This window comes from Rhinopithecus roxellana, chromosome 4, assembly GCF_007565055.1.
Source record: "Rhinopithecus roxellana isolate Shanxi Qingling chromosome 4, ASM756505v1, whole genome shotgun sequence".
Classification (NCBI taxonomy): Eukaryota; Metazoa; Chordata; class Mammalia; order Primates; family Cercopithecidae; genus Rhinopithecus; species Rhinopithecus roxellana.
The window spans coordinates 35,732,438-35,753,535 of record NC_044552.1 but is presented as its reverse complement, the minus strand read 5'-3'; the positions used below and the strand labels follow the sequence as shown (position 1 = coordinate 35,753,535).

Genomic DNA, 21,098 nt, shown 5'->3' with positions numbered 1-21,098 from the left:
TTTTGGGAGACTCCCATCCTCCCCCTCAACCCCGCAAGTAGTTTCAAGGCAGTGCACCTAGGAGACTGCTTAGGAACCAAGCCTTTTGTAGCTTAGGTGCTGTTCTGTTTCCCAACGGTGTCCATCCCCATCCCTCCAGAAAGAAGTCCTTAGGACCAGTACCAACTCAGTCTGGTTTACTTCCCAAGCTCTACAATTTGCTGAACTTCATCAGTTCCGGCAGCGATCCTCTAACTTGGGAATTTCCATAAAACGGCTGAATCTCTCTTGGGTCATCAGTGGCAAAAGCCAGACACGTGCTCGCCCGCCTGGGAGCCAATAGTAACTTTTGCTGCTGCCTCCGGAAACCCCACGGTTTGCGGGCTGCTGCTTTAGGAACAACACAGAAATAACGTCTTTTAACAGAACAAAACAAAACATATGGACGGGATAGTGAGAAAGCCTTTTTCCTTCGCAGTGGGGAGAGGTGTTAAAGGTGAACCCAAAAAAGTATGGGAAACTCATGTAAAATACCTTTACAGTTCCCCGGGAAGAAGGGGGCGGAGATGGGCTCGGGAGCGTCTCTGGCCCTTTAAGAAGGAGGGACAGACATAACAGTCTGTACCTTTAAGAGTCTCTTTGTCTGGAAACCTTCTTATTTACCCTCCTGTGCTTCAACCAAACTTCGACCAGTCATTCACAACGCCCCCCTACGCCGCCGCTCCTTACGCCAGGCTCAAAGCGGCCGCGCGTTTGTGGCTGACCCTAAACTTTGCGCCTACGGCGCGAACCCTCGGAAAGGGTGCCGGTGCCGGGGTCGCGGCCCAGCGCTGCGCCGTTGGCGCAATGCAGGGCCCCAGGGGCGGGGCTCCAGCGGGCGGGCCAATAGGCGGGTAGGGGGCGGGGCCGCGTTCGGTTGTCTCGCGCCCTGGTGACAGCTCGCGCGTGCTGATGATGGCGGTAAATAGAGGGGGCCGGGGGAGGGGACGGAGGCGGTGGGGAGGCGGCAAAGTGGGTAGCTCCAGGGGGTAGGGGGGACGGGGGCCGGGGAGGCCGCGACGGCCAGGGAGCCCATTCTAAGACTCGGAGGCGGGGATAGGAGTCTCCGGCTCACTAGCCCTCCCCTTTAAAGAAGCAAAATCCTCACACACCGGGTGAGGGGCGACAAAGGCAGCGCGCGCCTTGCGGGCGGGAGGAGCTGCGGTAGGGGGCGGGACCGCGGCGCCGGCGGGCTGGGGGCGCCCAGGGCGGGGGCGGCGGGAAACGAGAGCCGGGAGTCGGGGCGCGCCGGCGTCTTATTTTGGCGGGGTGGGCGACGGCTGGGTTGGGGCAAAAGCCTTGAAGGGAGAGGGAAAGGAAGGCTTGGGGGCGATGGGGGGAACCGGGTTGAGAATGAGATGAGGAGGATTAAGGGGAGAAAGGGTTAGAAGCCAGGGAGAGGAGGAGTGAGAAAAAGCCAGCCAAGGAGGTAGGAAGGAGGCAAAAGTCAGGGTGGTGGACGTTAAGGAAGCCGGGCAGGGAATGAGGTTAGGGCTGGGAAAAGGGATCGTGGGGTTAGGTGTAAGAGCAGGGGTTTGAAGGGGAAAGCTTCGTAGGGGGTGGTGGTGGGGTGAGGGGTACCGGGATAAGTGTTGGAAGTGGAAGACAGGGAGGGGCAGAGCTGGGGTAGTAGTTGGGAGTAGGAAAGAGAGAGTGATTAAGAGCCAGACGTGACAAGGGTGTGAACTAGTGCGGAGCGAGATGAGCTGAAGGACTAGGACCAGCGGTGTGGTGGGAACTGCTGGCGAGGTTCTGAGAAAGGAATGGGTTAGTGGGTGGGCGATGGATGTAAATTCTGTAAAGTGAGGGGGGGCAAATGAGACCTGGATTGGAACCAGGTGGAGTCCGGAATAAGAGTGTGGTGGAAGGGCGAAAGGAAACAGATAAGAGATGGGTGTCTGTAGGACAATTCTGGGAGCAGAAAAGCTGAAAGGAGACTAGAGTTAGGGTGTAAGAAGTGATGGCCATCTGGGACCAGGATAACTGGGGAATTACGTTAATGGAAGAGGTTCAGCAAGATCCAAGGTGAAAACAGTGAGGTGAAGAGACAAGGCTAAAAGCAAATGGTGAGAGGAGCAGGAAGAGATGGGCCCCAGGATTTAAAGGATGAGATGGGGAGTAAGGGAAGAGAAGGGGGCTAAGGGAAGCTCGGGGAGTCCTGATGGATGTAGAACTGCGGTAGACTGCACGGGGGTGGGAATCGAATGTGCGTGTTGTGGGGAGTTGCTCCAGAAGGTCTGCAAGGGTCAGGGCAGAAATGCTGTAGTGAAAGATCAAGTGTAAGAGAGCCTTTGGTGCAGAAGAGAAGGAACCATGGTGAGTGAAAGGGGACCTAGAGACAGGGTTAAAGACTAAAAAGTAAGGGCAGAGATGGGGGGTGCAGGAAAGGAATTCTTTGTTGAGGAGAGAACTGTGTGTTGAAACTGTGAATCCTTTTGTCCCTAAAAGTAGGAAATTCCAGAAACCTCTTTCTCTCTTCAAGGAATCTTGAATCCACTGCCACCCTTCATTGCTTTTGATTTGACTTTCCTGTCCACTTTGAAGAAATGAGACTCATTTTGATTTGATTTTTTTCTTGTATGGATGATAAAGCGTCAACTCTGGGTGTTGAAAACCTCTGCGTTTCACTAGTGTTGTGATATTGCGGGGAAAGGGTGTGCTTATTTAGAGTGTACTCGAGTGATGTGATAGTTCTGGTGTTGTAGGAGTGCTGTACCTGACAAGTGCTGGGCTGTGTTTTATGGACAGCATTTTCATTTTCCATGGAGAACACACTGTTGTTGGGATAGAGAAAGATAATCTGTTTGTTTTGATTAATCAACCAGGTTTCTGCTTATCGTTTTCAGTGGCTGGAGAATGTTAAGAAGTCATTTCATAGAAAGGCAAATAACCAACCAAGGAAGTTTACTGGAGGAGAGATTTAAATCAGAGCTGAGGGCTTTGAGTTCCTGAGCTGCCTTTAGCTTTGTGTGGGACGTTTCATGCTGTAGTTGGTAACCCACCCATTTAACAAAATGGAATAAAGAAAGGGAGAATTGTAGAGTAGTGGAGGATTTTAGAGTGGCAGACTTACTTTTTAGGATAAATAAATTTATGAGTAATTTTGATGGAAAAACGTCTCTACAAGATAATATTGCACGCTGGGTCTTTGGACAGCTCCACTGCCTTTCGTGTTTTATGGTTGTGAATAAAGAAGGCCAGATTAATACTAATTTTCTAGAAGCTTTTGATTTTTAAGACACCTTTAGAAATGAAAAGGAAGATAAGAAATTTGGGGCAAAACTTGAATTATTCTTACTTAGAATTTTGTTTTAATGATTTTAGTTCAGAAGCTTTTACATTTAGCTAAGAATATGAATGAATATTTGTTTTGCATTTGATGGTGCCAAAGGATAGCATATAATTTACTTAGGGAAAAATGCAAACAGTTGTTGAGAATCTTGTTTGGGGTTATTTCATTATGTACACTCAGATGCACAAAGAGACTTTTTTATTTTCAAAGTTGTATAAATTTTGGATTGACACTCTTTTGCTGTTGTTTGTATAAATAGCAAAGATTAGGTTTATGACATTCATAATAGTTAACAAAGATTATATTTTGATTTGTGGATTTGAGTAACAATGGTTATTAATGTATATGAATAATTTAGAAAACTTTCTGCATTCAGCTACTGTGTTAGTGGCATAGTATTTAGTTTATGGTTTGTTTCCTGGGTTGTATTAAGCAAGTGTTCAAGGTGACTAGATGTATTTAGCAATTTAACAGAGGATTTTGGTAAAAATTACTATTTTTGCCACTGCATTTTAAAAGGATTAGTTTGATACGTTGACTTTCAAGATTAAGAGTAACTTTGATATGAGGCACTTGTTTCAGTGAGATGTGTGTGCATATTCTCTTTATAGATGTGTTTGGGCTGGCATTAGTAGTAGGATGTACTCTATATGGTATTGCCATGTTTATAATGTAATTGTTTTATGCTCAATATCTTTATATAATTGATTATAAACTTATTTGATATTGGTAAAGAAGAAAATATAAACTGTAAGATCAGCCAAGGGAAAGAGTGAGTCCTGTCTTTTGTTTCTGTATGCAGCGGCCTTAGTGTGCTAAACCAGAGCCTCATTGTCAATGGATATTTCTCAGTCGCTATTTCTAAAACTGAAAATGGATTTTTAAAAATTGAGATAATGCTGTTTATCAATAAGGACTCCAGTGATAAATTTAAGCTTTATTTTCATTTGTTCGTCAAGTACAGTTCTACCCAATTTAACTTTATTTTGGTTATAATCTTATTTGCTAAGCAAAAGCTTTTAAATTTTTATTTTTAGATTTATTAGGTTGTACATAATTAAATGTTTTCCTGGTTAATTGTAGATTCTTTGGATGGGAAGAGACCTTGAAAGGACCTCTAGTTTATGCAGCAACTCCAGTCAATATCCCACTTAAATAATTCCAGGTAGATAAAAATTTATCCTATTTTTTAAAACAAATCTTCAGCAGTAATGTGGTAACCTCTAGATAATCTTTGCAAGCATTTAATAATTTATCTATCAGGAGAGTCTGCCTTCTCTCTAACCAGCACATGTTTAATGCTATATATTTGTTTGTTTCCTCTTGCCCCATTCTCAATTTTTGAGTAAAAAAATCTGTGTACTTTTGTATTTATAAGACCTTAGTTCTTCATAAACTTAATAGTAGCCAGCACACATATAATGCTTTTGTGCCAGATTCTTCTGTAAGCACTGCAAATTGTAACTTGTATACTCCTCAATAGCAATCCTATGAGGTAGGTACTATTACTATTCTCATTTTACAGGTGATGAAATAGAGTGTCCTTGAGATTAAATGATTTGTCCAAGATTATACTCAGACATTCCTGCAAGTATTTATTTGGTAGTTAATTATCTTATATTACAAATAATACTATGTTTTGTTAAATAGTAACCCAGTGATACATTTAATCTTTATTTTAGTTCAAAAGTTAGAGTTCTAAGTGGTGGGATGGGATTCCAACCGTTGCATTTTGCCAGCAGAGTCTGTGCTTTGGTTTTACCTCTGGTTTGCCTGTTGTGAAGTTCTCCCTCACCATGCTCTTCTTCAGATTCAATGCTTAACAAGTCTTGTTTGCCAATCTTTAAAAATTATCCCTGTAGTCCTGTTACTAACCTTTTATCCGTTCCTTTCTAGATGGGGAACCTGGGGTAAACACTATAACGATTATGTATAATGTAAAGATTACATCCAGGTTCTTGCATGCTTCTATTTTTTCATTCCAAAACTGTATTTACAAAACAACCCCACACCAATAAAAAAATGCCTTATTGCATTGCAGATTACGCATCCAGAAAACTGCCCTGGACTTGTTATATACTATGACATGTTTACAGTTGAAAGATTATTGTTGTTTGAAGAAAAATGAATTTTTTTCTGACTTCAGATTTCAGTGCAAATATCCATAAACAAAACCTGGTTATACCCTCACTAATTTTTTACTATTTTCTCTTTATGTGTGCCTAAGTGATATACCAATTCCCCCATACATTATTATTGTTATTATTATTTTTGAGACAGAATTTCGCTCTTTCGCCCAGGCGAATGCAGTGGCGCCATGTCAGCTCACTGCAGCCTGTACCTCTCTGGGACTACAGATGTGCGCCATCACACCTGGCTAGTTTTTGTATTTTTTGTAGAGACAAGGTTTTACCATGTTGCCCAGGCTTGTCTCGAACTCCTGGGGTCAAGCGATCCGCCCACCTTAACCTCCCTAAGTGCTGGTATTACAGGTGTGAGCCACTGTGCCTGGCTCCCCTATACTTTAACTGGTTAAGCAAATTGATCCAGTCTTTTTTTTTTTTTGAGATGGAGTACTGCTCTGTAGCTTAGGCTGGAGTGCAGTGGCGCCATCTTGGCTCACTACAACTTCCGCCTCCCAGGTTCAAGTGATTCTTCTGCCACAGCCTCCCTAGTAGCTGGGATTACAGGTACCCACCACCACACCCAGACAAGTTTTTATATTTTTAGTAGAGACAGGATCTCACCTTGTTGGCCAGGCTGCTCTCAAACTTCTGACCTCGAACTCCTGACCTCAAGTGATCTCCCAAAGAGTTAGGATTACAGGCGTGAGCCACCGTGCCCAGCTGATCCACCCATTTAAAAAAAAATAATTAACAATTACTGAGTGTTTACTAGGTGTCCAGCATTAACTGAGTATGTGAACTGTTTGAAACTTGAAACAGCCCTATGAGAGAACTTCTGTTGTTAATACTCTATTTTTTGGTGACTGTTGATTTTATTACAATTTTTTAAATGTATGGAAAAGTTGCAAAAATGATATAAGAAATTCTGTATACCCTTACTCAGTTTTACCAATTTTTTTCATTTTGCCCCATTTGCTTTATCATTTTCTCTCACTTGAGTATTTTTAAATAAGTCAGATTGAAGAAGATGCATATGAATACCTTAATTTTAAAGAAGAAAAAGGGAGAATGTTTTGAGTATTTCAGAAAGTTTAGTTTGTATTTGATTTCAGTCAAATACTTGAAGCAAAGGAATCTCAAGATTGGGTTTAGAATGGACTTTGTGTTTTTATGGTCTTGTCTCCAGTACATTCTGAGATTCTTTTACTTGTGAATGATGGGTTTTCAGGTCTCTTCCATTAGAAAAAACTCTATCATAGTGTACCCGTCTGTTGGGAACCTCTTTAGCATGTGGCGTGGTGTGCTTATGCATGAATGTGTCCTCAGGACATGCTAGCTATGGAGGTATGGATGATTATTGTGTGAGAAACAGGAGCCATGGGGCCTTTCAACACCACAACCAAGAAATACGTAGGTGAAATACATATTTTAAAGACTCTTATGTAGCTTCAAGGAGCTGGAAAAGATCAAAGTGCAAAACGTGTTGCTTTAAGACTATTGGTTGGCTGGGTGTGGTGGCTCACACCTGTAATCCTAGCACTTTGGGAGGCTGAGGCAGGTGGATCCCTTGGGGCCAGGAGTTTGAGAACAGCCTGGCCAACATGGTAAAACCGCACCTCTACTAAAAATACAAAAATTAGCCAGACATGGTGGCACGTGCCTGTAATCCAGGCTGGAATCCGGGAGACTGAGGCAGGAGAATCGCTTGAACCTGGGAGACAGAGGTTGCAGTGAGCTGAGATCAAGCCACTGCACTCCAGCCTGGTCAACAGAGTGAGACTCTGTCTCAAAGAAAAAAAAAAGAACATTGCTTGGGATTAATACAAATAGGTTTGCCATATGATGAGGGGATGAATGGAAGTATCTTAATATTTTATTACCTTCCCCCCAAATAAACTTAAATTTTGAGAGTCTTTTCTGTTGTTGTCACATAAGGAAATTTAACTGACTCCCTTCCCATCATTTAATCTTCATTAAAATGATGGCCTTATTCGATAAACTTGTGACCTGAAGGAGGTCCTCTCAGAAGTGGAAGGAATATTAACTATATTCTGACAAATGTAAAATACGGCACTTGTGGCTGGGTGCGGTGGCTCACACCTGTAATCCCAGCACTTTGGGAGGCTGAGGCAGGCAGGCGGATCACCTGAGGTTGCAAGTTCAAGACCAGCCTGACCAGCATGGAGAAACCCCGTCTCTACTAAAAATACAAAATTAGACGGGCGTGGTGGCGCTTGCCTGTAATCCCAGCTACTCGGGAGGCTGAGGCCAGAGAATTGCTTGAACCAGGCAGGCGGAGGTTGCGGTGAGCCGAGATTGTGCCATTGTACTCCAGCCTGGGCAACAAGAGTGAAACTCTGTCTCAAAACAAAACAAAACAAACAAAAAAAGGCACTTGTGGGCTTCTTTTCCTTTTTCCGCCCTCTTTAAGCAGTTATCAAAGCTATGAAATATAGCTCTTTGTTAAAGCTGATGGTAGGCCAGGCACGGTGGCTCACACCTGTTATCCTAGCACTTTGGGAGGCTGAGGCAGTTGGATCACTTGAGGCCAGAAGTTCAAGACCAGGCTGGCCAACATGGTGAAATCCTGTCTCTACTAAAAATACAAAAATTAGCTGGGCATGGTGGTGCATGCCTGTAATCCCAGCTACTTGGGTGGTTGAGGAACACGATTTGCTTGAACCTGGGAGGCGGAGGTTGCAGTGAGCTAAGATTGTGCCACTTCATTCCAGCCTGGATGACAGAGTGACACTCCGTCTCAAAAAAAAAAAAAAAAAAGCTAATTGTAATAATTAAAAACACTCCCCTTTCATAAGGATGAAAAAATTACAGATTGTTTGGAAAGCATTCTTTCTAGTCATGTGTTATTGTTTTGGAGACATGGGCTATTTTTAAAGACTATAATACTATCCCTTTTCCATTCACATGTTAATAGAAGTCTGGAAAGTAAGGCATTCTCCTGAAATTTTCAGGGTTTTTTATTATATGTCAAGTTGTAAACAGCATTCTGTGACAGGTATTTTCTCTCTTTGTCTTTTATTGAGCTAATTAGTGATTTACACTCTAGTAGCATCTCTTCCAGCTTTACTGTGTGAAAATGTCTGCTACTCTGTGCCTTCTATGCAGCCAGGGCTGGCAAATGGTTGAGGGCAGATGTTGGTTAGCACATCAGAAGGATCAGGGATAAAATTCATTTTTCTTTTGTATTTTTAAAGATATGTTTTAAAGGCTTTTGTCTATGTCCTTGCCCCACTCCATTATCCCCTACCCTCATTCAAATAGGAATGTTATGACCTCCGTAACCCAGAGCTACTGTTCTTGATTCAGTTTTGGATTGTTTTCTATCCTGTTCCCCACCCCCACCGAAACGTTATGTCGTGGGATTTAGGGAGGATTAGCACGGCAGTCTGGCATAGTTTAGAGCCCAGGAAGCTGGTCTTCACTGCTCCCTCCCATCATCAGAATACAGAGCTTTCAGTCATTGTCTTTAGAACCCAGCAGTGCTTCTCTTGCTGGGTAAGTTGCGTGAAAGATGGGAGGGCAGCACTGTTGCTAGTGAGTTAGAAGGATACTTTTGTATGATGCTCGTATCTTTCCAAAGGAAGGATAGGCTCTGCTGTTGTGTTAGCTTTTTCAAAATGCAGCAGAGAATGGCAAAAAGATAATTTATAGCTTGGCTTTAGCATTTTGTCGCATTGGTGTCCTGCTCTTTCCTGCCTCCTGCTCTGTCTTTCAGTCTCTAACATGGGAAAGATGTGTAGGATATGTCATGTGCTCACTTGGATGGACCATGTGGGTGCATTAAAATAGCAAGAGCTTTGACTTTGAAATAAAGTCTTTAAGGATCAATTTGTTTCGCAGATATAAATTGTAGTTGAAAATGAAGAGTAGATAGGGGTTTGCTGATTTATCAGCTTTTTTTGAGACGAGTCTCTGTGGCCCAGGCTGGAGTGCAGTGGTGCGATCTCGGCTCACTGCAACCTCCATCTCCCGGGTTCAAGTGATTCTCCTGTCTCAGCCCCCAGGGTAACCAAAACTACAGGCAGGCACCACCATGCCCGGCTAATTTTTTGTATTTTTAGTAGAGATGGAGTTTTGCCATGTTGGCCAGGTTGGTCTCAAACTACTGACCTCAGGTGATCTGCCCGCCTCAGCCTCCCAAAGTGCTGGGATTACAGGCGTGAGCCACCATGGCCGGCCTTGATTTATCAGTTTTGAGCCCAGACCTTTCTAGAATGCCAGGTAATTTATGGTACTTATTTTTGCAGTTATGGATACTAACTTATCAGGACAATAAGGTCAAAGTCCTTGTTAAAGCTAATTAGATTCTACTTGGCAAAAATTGGAGGTAGCCACAAAGAAAATCAGGTAAGAAAATGTATGAATTGCTCAATTCAGCCATCATTACTAATAGCTTTATGATCATAGACATCTAGCCCTTGACAGCGAATCAGCATTTATGAACAGAGGTCATCTCATTTATGTAGGCATTCATAGAGTATGTAGGACTGTATTAATGTTATGTTTTTATAAATCAGAATGCCAAGAATATCCCTATAGATGGTCATTGCTAACATTTACATCTTTCACTCTCCTTTTTTTATGTTCTGATATAATCACCTGTATCAATTGTATGCATGGCTATACACTGATTGCATGCTTGTATCTAAAAGAGGTCAAAGGTCAGGTTAAAAACATTGCATATAAAAAAGTAAAATATGGTCAACTGATTAGAGGAGGAGTCTTATAAGTAAAGATGAGAAAGCAAACATATCACTGTGGAATTGAATATACTCTTAAAAGAAATACTTTAGAGCCGGGCGCGGTGGCTCAAGCCTGTAATCCCAGCACTTTGGGAGGCCGAGACGGGCGGATCACAAGGTCAGGAGATCAAGACCATCCTGGCTAACCCGGTGAAACCCCGTCTCTACTAAAAATACAAAAAACTAGCCGGGCGAAGTGGCGGGCGCCTGTAGTCCCAGCTACTCTGGAGGCTGAGGCAGGAGAATGGCGTGAACCCGGGAGGCGGAGCTTGCAGTGAGCTGAGATCTGGCCACTGCACTCCAGCCCGGGTGACAGAGCAAGACTCCGTCTCAAAAAAAAAAAAAAAGGAATGTGTGACGTAACTTGAAGAGCTTATAACAATGCATTTCAAGTGAAAGGTAAGTGTGCTTTAATGAAGACATCAGTCTCATCTGTGAGTGGCCTCATTGTCTACTCCATACTGAAAATCCCGAATTGGGCCCAGTGTGTAGTTGACCTTGTTATCCCAGCACATTGGGAGGCCCGTGGGAGAATCTCTTTTTTTTTTTTTTCCTGAGGCGGAGTCTCACTCTGTCCCCCAGGCTGGAGTGCAGTAGTGTGATCTTGGCTCACTGCAGCTTCCACCTCCTGGCTTCAAGCCATTCTGCCTCAGCCTCCTCAGTAGCTGGGACTACAGGTGCATGCCACCACGCCTGGCTAATTTTTGTATTTTTAGTAGAGACAGGATTTCGCCTTGTTGGTCAGGTTGGTCTCGAACTCCTGACCTCAAGTGATCCACCTGAGTGGGAGTGATTGCTTGAGCCCAGGAGTTCAAGGTTACAGTGAGATATGATTGTGTGCTGACACTCAGTAATCTAAATCTGATTGCAATTTTAGAGCCTTATAGGCAGATATTGTCCTACTACTGGTTGCTATTATTTTCCTTTACCAGTATTATCATGTATACTAGCTAACATTTGGAACTTGTGGCCTTTCATTAGGAGACATCTAAAAAGGGGTGAACAAGTAATTTTTTTTTTTTTGAAAATGTTATTCTCAGTGCCCAGGGAATATGGAATAGACATGTCACTCTACACTGAATGCGTTAATCAGTTTTTGTTAGCAGCATGGCATAATGAGCATATTAACTACAGCACCTACTTGGCAGCCAGCAATCTGCTTGTGAAATCTTTTAGAAAACAGAAGTCTGGTGAGAAGTGTTCCTGAGCAGTTGAAATATTGTCGGGTGCAGAGGGAGGGCATTACATAGGACAAATAAAGTAGAAAAAAATTTATCCTCCAAAAAGTAGTTGTTTCACCGCTGAAAGCTATGAGGAAAGGCATTTTATCTGTGGATTGAGATGTGGCTGTCTAATTTACGTTGGACTTATAGAGTTCTTTTTATATTTTGATTTTTCATTTAACTTTGTCATTTAAACTTCAAGGTACATTTCTATTTGATGAAAAAAGTTTTGTAAAACATTTTGAGGATGGTGAGTTTCTCATTTTTTAGTATATATTATATACTACTGTAAATTGTTTTTCCCTTCCACTTCCAATTAAAACATACCTGATGTAAAAAAATACCTTCAGAAATAAGAAGTTTCTATTTAAGCAGAGTTCTTGGCACTTAAGAGGTGTTCAATAAGTTTTTATGGAATAAATTAATGTATGCATGAATGAAAAATGTTATTCTGAATTTGGACTTCATACTCCTATAATTTGGGTACAGTATAGCATTGGTGTTCAAAGGCTTTCTGTTCAACCCTCATTCCCATGTCTATTTTCCTCCCCACCTCACAGTCACACTCTCTAATGTGTTTGGTATGTCCTTGATTCTGTATGCATCTTTGTAAAATACTTACTGATTCTTTTGGTATATGTATTTTTAATTACAAAATTGCTCATTACACTACACTGTTGTAGAATTTGGCTGTAGAATTCTCCTTGTAGAAATGCTGTAGATCTTACTCTGGTTTTTACTTTTTTCAGTGAGCACTATGTTTTAAGATCTATGTATGAGCCGGGCATGGTGGCTCATGCCTGTAATCCCAGCACTTTGGGAGGCCGAGGCGGGCAGATCACGAGGTCAGGAGTTCGAAACCATCCTGGCCAGCATGGTGGAAACCACGTCTCTACTAAAAATACAAAAAATTAGCTGGGTGTGGTGGTACGCGCCTGTGGTCCCAGCTACTCGGGAGGCTGAGGCAGGAGAATTGCCTGAACCCAGCAGGTGGAGGTTGCAATGAACCAAGATTGCACCACAGCACTACAGCCTGAGTGACAGGGTGAGACTCTGTCTCAAACAAAACAAAACAAAACAAAAAAAACTGTTAATGTGGATGTAGATTTAGCTAATTGCTTCTAGCTGCAGCATAGTATTCCGTGGTGTGCATCTGTTCCCATAGTGATGGGCACCTAGGCTACTGTAAACAATGCTACCAGTAACAGTCTTGCACATGTCCATTATGGACATGTTTGAGAATTCTCAGGGACACAGACCCAGGAGTAGCATTGCGGCATAAGTACTATGAGGCTGTTGAATGGTTATATAAGCTAATAACAACAAGCATTGTGTTCCTATAACCGCCCCCCTCAACACTTGGTATTGTCCACATTTCTAATTGTGACCTTTTAGTAATGTCTCATTTTAATTTTTATTTTGTTTATTTATTTATTTATTTTGAGATGGAGTCTCACTCTGTCACCCAGGCTGGAGTGCAGTGGCACGATCTCGGCTCACTGCAACCTCTGCCTCCTGGGTTAAAGCTATTCTCCTGCCTCAGTCTCCTGTGTAGCTGGGATTACAGGCGTGTGCCACCATACCTGGTTAATTTTAGTAGAGATGGGGTTTCACCATGATGGCCAGGCTGGTTTCGAACTCCTGCCTGACCTCAGGTGATCCACCTGCCTTGGTCTCCCAAAGTGCTGGGATTACAAGCGTGAGCCACTGTGCCTGGCCTTTTTTTTTTTTTTTTTTTTTTTTTTTGAGACAGAGTCTCACTCTCCCAGGCTGGAGTGCAGTGGTGCAATCTCAGCTCACTGCAACCTCCATCTCCTGGGTTCAAGCAGTTCTCCTGCCTCAGCCTCCCGAGTAGCTGGGATTACAGGCGTGTGCCACCACACCCAGCTAATTTTTTTGTAGTTTTAGTAGAGACAGGGTTTTGCCATGTTGGCTAGGCTGTTTAATTTTTATTTCTAGTTACCAGCGAGTTTAATAATTTCTTCAATTCTAGTTAGCCATTTTCCTTTGCCTCTTCATATCCTTTGTTTCCTGTATTTTTCTTGTTGATTTATAGAACTCCTTAATATATATAATATTTTTTAAATCCCTGGTTGGTTTTGGACCATATAAATATCATCTTCTGGGGTGTCATCTATTAACTCTGCCTAGGTGTTTTTTGTTTTTTGGTTTTTTTGAGATGGAGTCTTGCTTATTGCCCAGGTTGGAGTACAGTGGTGTGATCTTGGCTCACTGCAACCTCTGCTTCCCGGGTTCAAGCAATTCTCCTGCCTCAGCCTCCTGAGTAGCTGGGACTACAGGCGTGTGCCACCACACCCAGCTAATTTTTTGTATTTTTAGTAGAGACGGGGTTTCACCGTGTTAGCCAGGATGGCCTTGATCTCCTGACCTTGTGATCTGCCCGCCTCGGACTCCCAAAGTGCTGGGATTACAGGCGTGAGCCACCACGCCTGGCTGCCTTGGTGTTCTTCATTGAATGGAAAGTCTTGATTTTGATATAGACACATCCATCATTTTTTAGCGTACTGTATTTGCCTTATTACTGCTTCTTGGACTTAGATCATCCAGATTGTCTCCCTAAATTTCTTTTAGCTTTATGGCTTTACATTTCCCCTTAAGTTTTTAAAGTATATGGAGCAATCTTTAGATGTGGTATAAGTTGGATCCAGCCTTATTTTTTTTTATTTCCCAATACCATCTACTAAACTAGCTGAACTTTCTAGTTGATTTGTAGTAACACCCTTATTGTAAATCAAGTTGCTCACCTTTCTGTTCTATCTCATTGGTGTATTTATCTCGAAGTTTCTTAAAGGGGGCACAGTTAGTAGAGTAGGTATGTTTAGCACTGCAGGGCCTGTCCACTCAATGTCAGTAGTGTTGCCCTGTCATTGTGACATCCATGATGGCCCATGCATTTCCAGACACACCCTAGATGAGATCCTGTACCATATCATGTTTATTACTGTGCCTTTCTAGTATTTCTTAAGACATGGCAGGATGGATTCCCTCTCTTTGCTTTTTTGTAAAAAATTGATATAACTATCTGTGGATCTTTTTTTTTCATAAATAGTTTAGATTTAGTTTTTCTAGTTTCCTCCCTCCCCAAAATGTCCTGTTATAATTTTGATTATTGAGATTATAATTTGATTTAGATTAATTTACCAAGATTTGGCATCTTTTTACAAAGTTAAGTCAGTACATCCATGAGCTTGAAAGAGTGAACATACTATTTATTATTATTTAACTGGAGGAACTATTGGGTATGTATTATGTTTTGTAAGAGAATGGTGTATTTTCTCAAAGTTTAAAAAGGAAAGAAAACCATACTTTATGCAGAAGCGTAAAGTATAATTTTCTTCCTGATTCCAGACTATGAAACAAAAAAAAATTTTTTTAACATTCAACTTGAAAGCTATGGAATATGCTACAGTTAAACCACCTTGCTAATCTATTCTCATTGTCTTCCTTTATGGTAAAAAGTGAGAGCAAATGTTTTTGCCAGAATGTGTTTTAGTTTAATTTTTAAAAATCCCTGGTCAAAATTAATCACTTATCAAAAAATATCAGGTCCAGCTATTTCCTCACTTACAGATTCCCTAGATGCCTTTTCTACCTGCCTGTCCATGCAGAGCCCAACATGTGATCAATAAGTGTGTTTTTGTTCCTTGATGCCGTCAAGCAAAACAAGAAGTATGGTTTTAACACTCATTGATTAGTAGTAGGTGATATTACGTATGTTTAAAAATACCATATGATACCCCTCATTTTGCTATAAAAGGTCAATAGAAAATATAGGTGTTTTACTTTTTTAAGTATTTGGAGATAGAGAAAAGCATATATCCTAATTGAGAAGTCATTTTTTAGGTTTTAGAGACAGTGGGGCAGCAGATGTTTCAGATTTGAGTGTCATCATTATTCCGTAGTTTAAGTCTTTGGGAAAGAACAAGTGACTGATTCCACATGGTCCTTGCCTTGTTCTAACAGACTTGCAGTATTTGTGCTTTCCTTTCCTGAGGAAGCATTACAACTTTTTAAGTGTTTTCATTCTGCACTGAAATGTGATTCAGTCAAGTTGTTCTTTTGACTTTGGTTTAGCATCTGTTTGAATGAAAAAGGAATTTTAATTCATTAAGTGATTGACGTAGGTATAAACCATGAACCTTCTCCAGTGACATCATAATATATTAAATATTCTTTTTCTCTTTGCTGGTTTTATGACTGATTTTTGAATATCTATCAGCAAAAACATTATTTCCTGCCCTTAATTTTTTTCAAAGAAAGCCACACATACCATTTGAGTTTTCCAAATACTTTTTGTTTTGCCTTGAAACTCAAACTTTTTTTTTTTTTTTTTGGTATTTAATGCCATATTTCTAAACAGTAGGCTTATGCTTACAAAAATCTGTGTAGGGGCTGCGCAGGGTGGCTCACGCCTGTAATATTAGCACTTTCTGAGGCCGAGGTGGGTGGATCACGAGGTCAGGAGTTTCAGATCAGCCTGGCTAACATGGTGAAATCCCATCTCCACTAAAAATACGGCGTGGTGGCAGGCGCCTGTAATCCCAGCTACTTGGGAGGCTGAGGCAGGAGAACTGCTGGAACCTGGAAGACAGGTTGCAGTGAGCTGAGACCATACCACTGCACTCCAGCCTGGGCAACAGAATGAGACTACATCTCAAAATAAAATAATAAATAAATAAAATAAATAAAAATCTGTGTGGGTTCTTTTCTAGACCTGCCCAGCTTTTATCCTGGAATCTACTTCTCTCATATCCTGGGTATTTCTTTGGCTTCTTATGGAGAACCCCCTGTTTTCCTGGACTTGATATCTTTCTCCTTTGTTGTTTATATTTTAATTTGTGTGGAGCATGTCCCCCAGAAGTTCCTGAGAAAAAGGTACATGAGATGTAAATTTGTTTGGGATTCTGCATATATGAAAATGTCTTTATTTTCTTTTATACTTGATTTATAGTTTACCTGGGTATAGAATTCTAGATAAGAGAATATTTTCTATTTTCTCTGAGTTTATCAGGCATCACTCTATTGGCTTCTAGCTTCTGTTGTTGCTGATGAGAAGTCTGATGATGTTCTGATTCTTGACTATTTTTTTCCTCCCTGGAAATGTTCTGAAATTTTAATACAATTAACCTCATTCTAGGCCTTGTTGTGTCTGTTATGCTGGACACTTGGAGGACCTTTTCAATTTGGTAACAGACTTTTCAGTTCTGGGAAATTTTATTGAATTCTTTTTTTTTTTTTTTTTGAGACGGAGTCTTGCTCTGTCTCCCAGGCTGGAGTGCAGTGGCGCAATCTCGGCTCACTGCAAGCTCTGCCTCCCGGGGTCACGCCATTCTTCTGCCTCAGCCTCCCGAGTAGCTGGGACTACAGGCGCCTGCCACCACACCACCAGGCTAATTTTTGTATTTTTTTAGTAGAGACAGGGTTTCACCTTGTTAACCAGAATGGTCTCCATCTCCAGACCTCGTGATCCGCCCGCCTCAGCCTCCCAAAGTGCTGGGATTACAGGCATGAGCCACTGCGCCCATCCTGAATTCTTAAATTCTAACCAATCCCTTCCTTTTCCTCCTTGCACCCCGTTTTCTCTGTTCTTCCTCTCGAACTCTTAATACTTGTGTTTGGAATTTCTAGACTGATGAGTCCTTTAATTTTCTTTTCCTATTTACCGTGTTTTTGTCTCTTTATTCTACTTTCTGGGGGGTGTCTTGAACTTCATCTTAAGACCTTTCTAATTCGTTTTATATTTATGCTGTCATATTTTTAATATTCACGAGTTTTTTTTTCTGTGAATGTTGCTTTTTAGTAGCTTTTTCTTAGTAGCATTATTTTTGTTTCATAGATGGGCTAGCTGTTCTGTGACCATGTTCTTTCCTTAGCTTTCTGTAAAATATCTGTTTCCTTAAAATACCTTACTTGTTCATTTCATTTATTTTGATCTTTCATTTAGGGAATTTCGTTAAAAGTATAGCTTTGGCTGTTTTACTTATATTCAGGAGTGAGCCACGAAAAACCTGAAAGCTGGATTTGCCCGAGTGGCAGCTTCTAAAAGTTAACTGGTGGTTTTCATTGTAAGCTGATTAGTCAAGGACCCATATTCTTTGAGAGAACAGCTCTGACAGTCAGTATTTGTGCTTTTCTCTTGACCAGGTTCATCCCCAGAAAGAATGTTCCTATTACCTGCTTAGGGCTTACAAACCTGGCTGCAACATTTGGGAAGCTGAGTGGGGAAAATGGCTAGGGATGTCCACCTTTCTCTTAATCACCATCTTTTTTAGACTGGTGGGCCTGCCCCTAGTTGTGCCTAGTCCAGAGTCTCTCTAGTAATCTTTCCAGAGAACAAACCTCCCATCCTCTGCCCAGCAGCTGCTTGGAGACAGGGTGGCAATCTAGGGGTAGAACTTTTACCCCATTCTCCTTTTTTTAGCCTTGTCTGCTATCCCCGCTTTCAGAGGCATTTTGAGTTTTTCTGGTTTGTCTTAGCACAATTCAGTTTGCTTTGGGCTTCTCCTTAACATAGGGAGACCCTCCGTCTCTACATAAAACTAAAATAAAAAATTAGCCAGGTGTGGTTGCATGTGCCTGTGGTCCCAGCTACTTGGGAGGCTGAGGTGAAAGGATAGCTTGCACCCTGGAGTTTGAGGCTGCAGTGAGCCATGATTGCGCTACTGCACTCCAACCTGGGCGACAGAGAAAGACCCTGTTTCGAAAACAAAACATAGAGGCAGGGTCTCACTCTGTTGGGCAGGCTGGTCTCAAACTGCTGGCCTCAAGCAGTCCTCCCACCCTTGCCTCTGAAAGTGCTGGGATTATAGGCATGAGCCACCATACCTGTCTGACCTATGTTTAAAGTTAGAAACCATTTTTGTAGGATGAGTGCAGATTCAGTTGAGTAACTTCTCAAACAAGGCTAACTTCCAACTAAGTTTTACCACAGGCAAAAAACCTACTTAAATAAATTGTATGTTCCTTGCCACTGATGTAGGGATACTAGAATTGCAGCAATTCAAAGCAATTATCTTGGGCCTACGTGTTGCTGCTTCCTTGCTGTGTGATCCTGGGTCATTTCCTAACGAAATTGGGCCCTCTGTGCTTCATGCTGTAAAATTCTGCTGATACCCACCTCATTGTGAGAATTAACTGAGCAAGTGTACATGAAAACATCTCACACAATATGGTATCTAGGAGGAAGTATAATATTCATAAATCTCTTATTAAAATTGTTGCTTTGCTAACAAAATTACTGTATGGTATTTATAAGAAGTGCTTGATAATGACAGAATTAATGATTTTAATGTATGCTGGCAGACTGAACTCTACCAATTAATATTTATTATATGTGGGACATATAAGAAGCAGGATTAGCTTTAAGCAGAGTGATAAAGTAGAAACTATATAAAAGGTGATCTTTGTAGCTGATGCTGCTGCTCTACAAACTAAATGGGAATTGGTATTGTTTTTATTTGCATTTATCTTGGATGACTGAGGAGAATGCAAGCACATTCCTTTGCTCTCAGGTCATGTTATTTTTTGGTGAGAAGGAACTCCCAGTCTGGCTAAGATCGTATGTCTTTTAGTTCTTATTAAGCTGTCAGTTAAAATTATAAAGACCCAGATACCCAACACATTTTAGGATTCTTGAATTCTACCTGAATGATGAAGCTCTTTTATCGCAGCCTGCCTCAGAACATCTGGGATGTTTGAATGTCAGTGTTTCTTTTTGCTAGAATAATGACCTAAAGTGTTTGCTTTCTTTGGTAGCGAAGAAAGAATACCTAACATATGTACAACTCTTGCCAGTTTATAATGCACTTACACACATTTTCTTATTTGATCTTTGCAACTCTTTTGGAAGAAAGTAGAGCTGATGTTATGTACTTTACAAATGAGAAAGTAGGGATTCTCAAGACGTTAGTGAATTGCCCAAGGCCACACTGGTAATAAGTAGATAACCTGGACCTTAAACTGAAGCCATCTCATTCTAAATCTAAAGCTTTTTCAGTCTTTCGTGCTCGTATGTCCCTTATACATTAACAGATCCATCTAGTATCTTATTACATATGGAAGACAATCAACAGGGCAAGTGGATTCCTAAAGCCATTTTGATCCTAATCATCATACAGCCATTTAGAGAAGGAAATTTATGATATGGGGCCTGGCCATCTTTCAGTCAGACTCTGGATCTTTTATGCATCATTGTAATGATCCCAAATTGTTTTTATTTAAGACAGCTAAAACGGCCGGGCGCGATGGCTCACGCCTGTAATCCCAGCACTTTGGTAGGCCGAGGCGGGTGGATCACGAGGTCAGGAGTTTGAGACCAGCCTGGCCAACGTGGCGAAACTCTGTCTCTACTAAAAATAAAAAAATAGCCGGGTGTGGTGGCAGGTGCCTGTAATCCAGCTACTTGGGAGGCTAAGGCAGGAGAATCGCTTAAACCCAGGAGGCAGAGGTTCCAGTGAGCCGAGATCATGCCATTGCATTCCAGCTTGGGCAACAAGAGCAAGACTCCGTCTCAAAAAAAAAAAAAAAAAAAAAAAAAGAAAGAAAGAAAGCTAAAACAATATGATAATTTTTTTTTCTAATACAAAAATATATGTGTGGAGAGATGATAAAATTACCATTTGCAGTGGTAAATACCACATGAAGTTTTTAATGAAAATAGGTACTTAAGAGCTGGGCGGGGTGGCACATGCCTGTAGTCCCAGCTACTTGGGAGGCTGAGGTGGTAGGGTCGCTTGAGCCCTGGAGTCTGGAGTTCAAGACTAGCCTGGGCAACGTAGTGAGACCCTGTCTGTAAAAAAAAGTATTTTATAAATGTTAGGCAGCATATTGCCTAGGAAGTAAAATTTAAGATAAATGTAAAAAATGGGGTCCTCAGCCCAGCACGGTGGTGGCCCACACCTATAATCCCAGCACTTTTGTAGGCCTGGGCAGATCACTTGAGGCCAGGAGTTCAAGACCAACCTGGACAACATGGTGAAACCCTGTCTCTACTAAAAATACAAAAATTACCTGGATGTGGTGGTGTGAACCTGTAATCCCAGCTACTTGGGAGGCTGAAGCATGCAAATTGCTTACCTGGGAGGCAGAGGTTGCAGTGAGCTAAGATCATGCCACTACCCTCCAGCCTGGGCAACAGAGTGAGATTGTCTCAAAAAAAAAAAAAAACCCGGATCCCCTATCAGTGATTCATTTGACCAGCAGTATATATTAACATGTCCTTTGTACTATGTACTATGCTATGTCAACAAGACACAATAATGGATGATAAATAACCCTTTCTCCCAGGAAGCTCATAGTCTAGGTTGCCATTCCATGTATACTGTAAATACAGTTTTGTGGACTGCATTTCTGTTTAATGGTGAGGAAGCATTTTAATAAATAACTTCTAAGAAGTCAATTCATGTGGCAAATGAACAGCACTATTACCACCTAGATTATTCTGAATCATAGTCAAAATGTGTAAATGCAATCCTTCTACCCTTTGTATTTCACAATAATTCAAAAATCTCTGTTTTGCAGTTTCTGTGCAGAGGCCTTGAGTTTGAACTTAAACCATTATTGAGAGCCTTAAATGGACAAAACCCATGGCAAACGAATACTTTTGAATCTTAGTAAAGTCAACAAATCTTGAACCTTTTTTTCATGCTTTCTGTGT

At 41.5% G+C, this 21,098-nt stretch overlaps 1 protein-coding gene across 1 annotated transcript in view; it reads left to right on the top strand.

Annotated features, from left to right (window-relative positions):
• Positions 1–1,103: 1,103 nt before the first annotated feature.
• USP49 (ubiquitin specific peptidase 49) overlaps positions 1,104–21,098 on the top strand; it is a 111,880-nt gene continuing 91,885 nt past the window's right edge. Inside the window, exons 1-2 of the mRNA XM_030928524.1 lie at positions 1,104–1,133; positions 4,394–4,475. The gene's annotated coding sequence lies outside the window, so the exon portion shown is untranslated. The remainder of the gene's footprint in view (positions 1,134–4,393; positions 4,476–21,098) is intronic.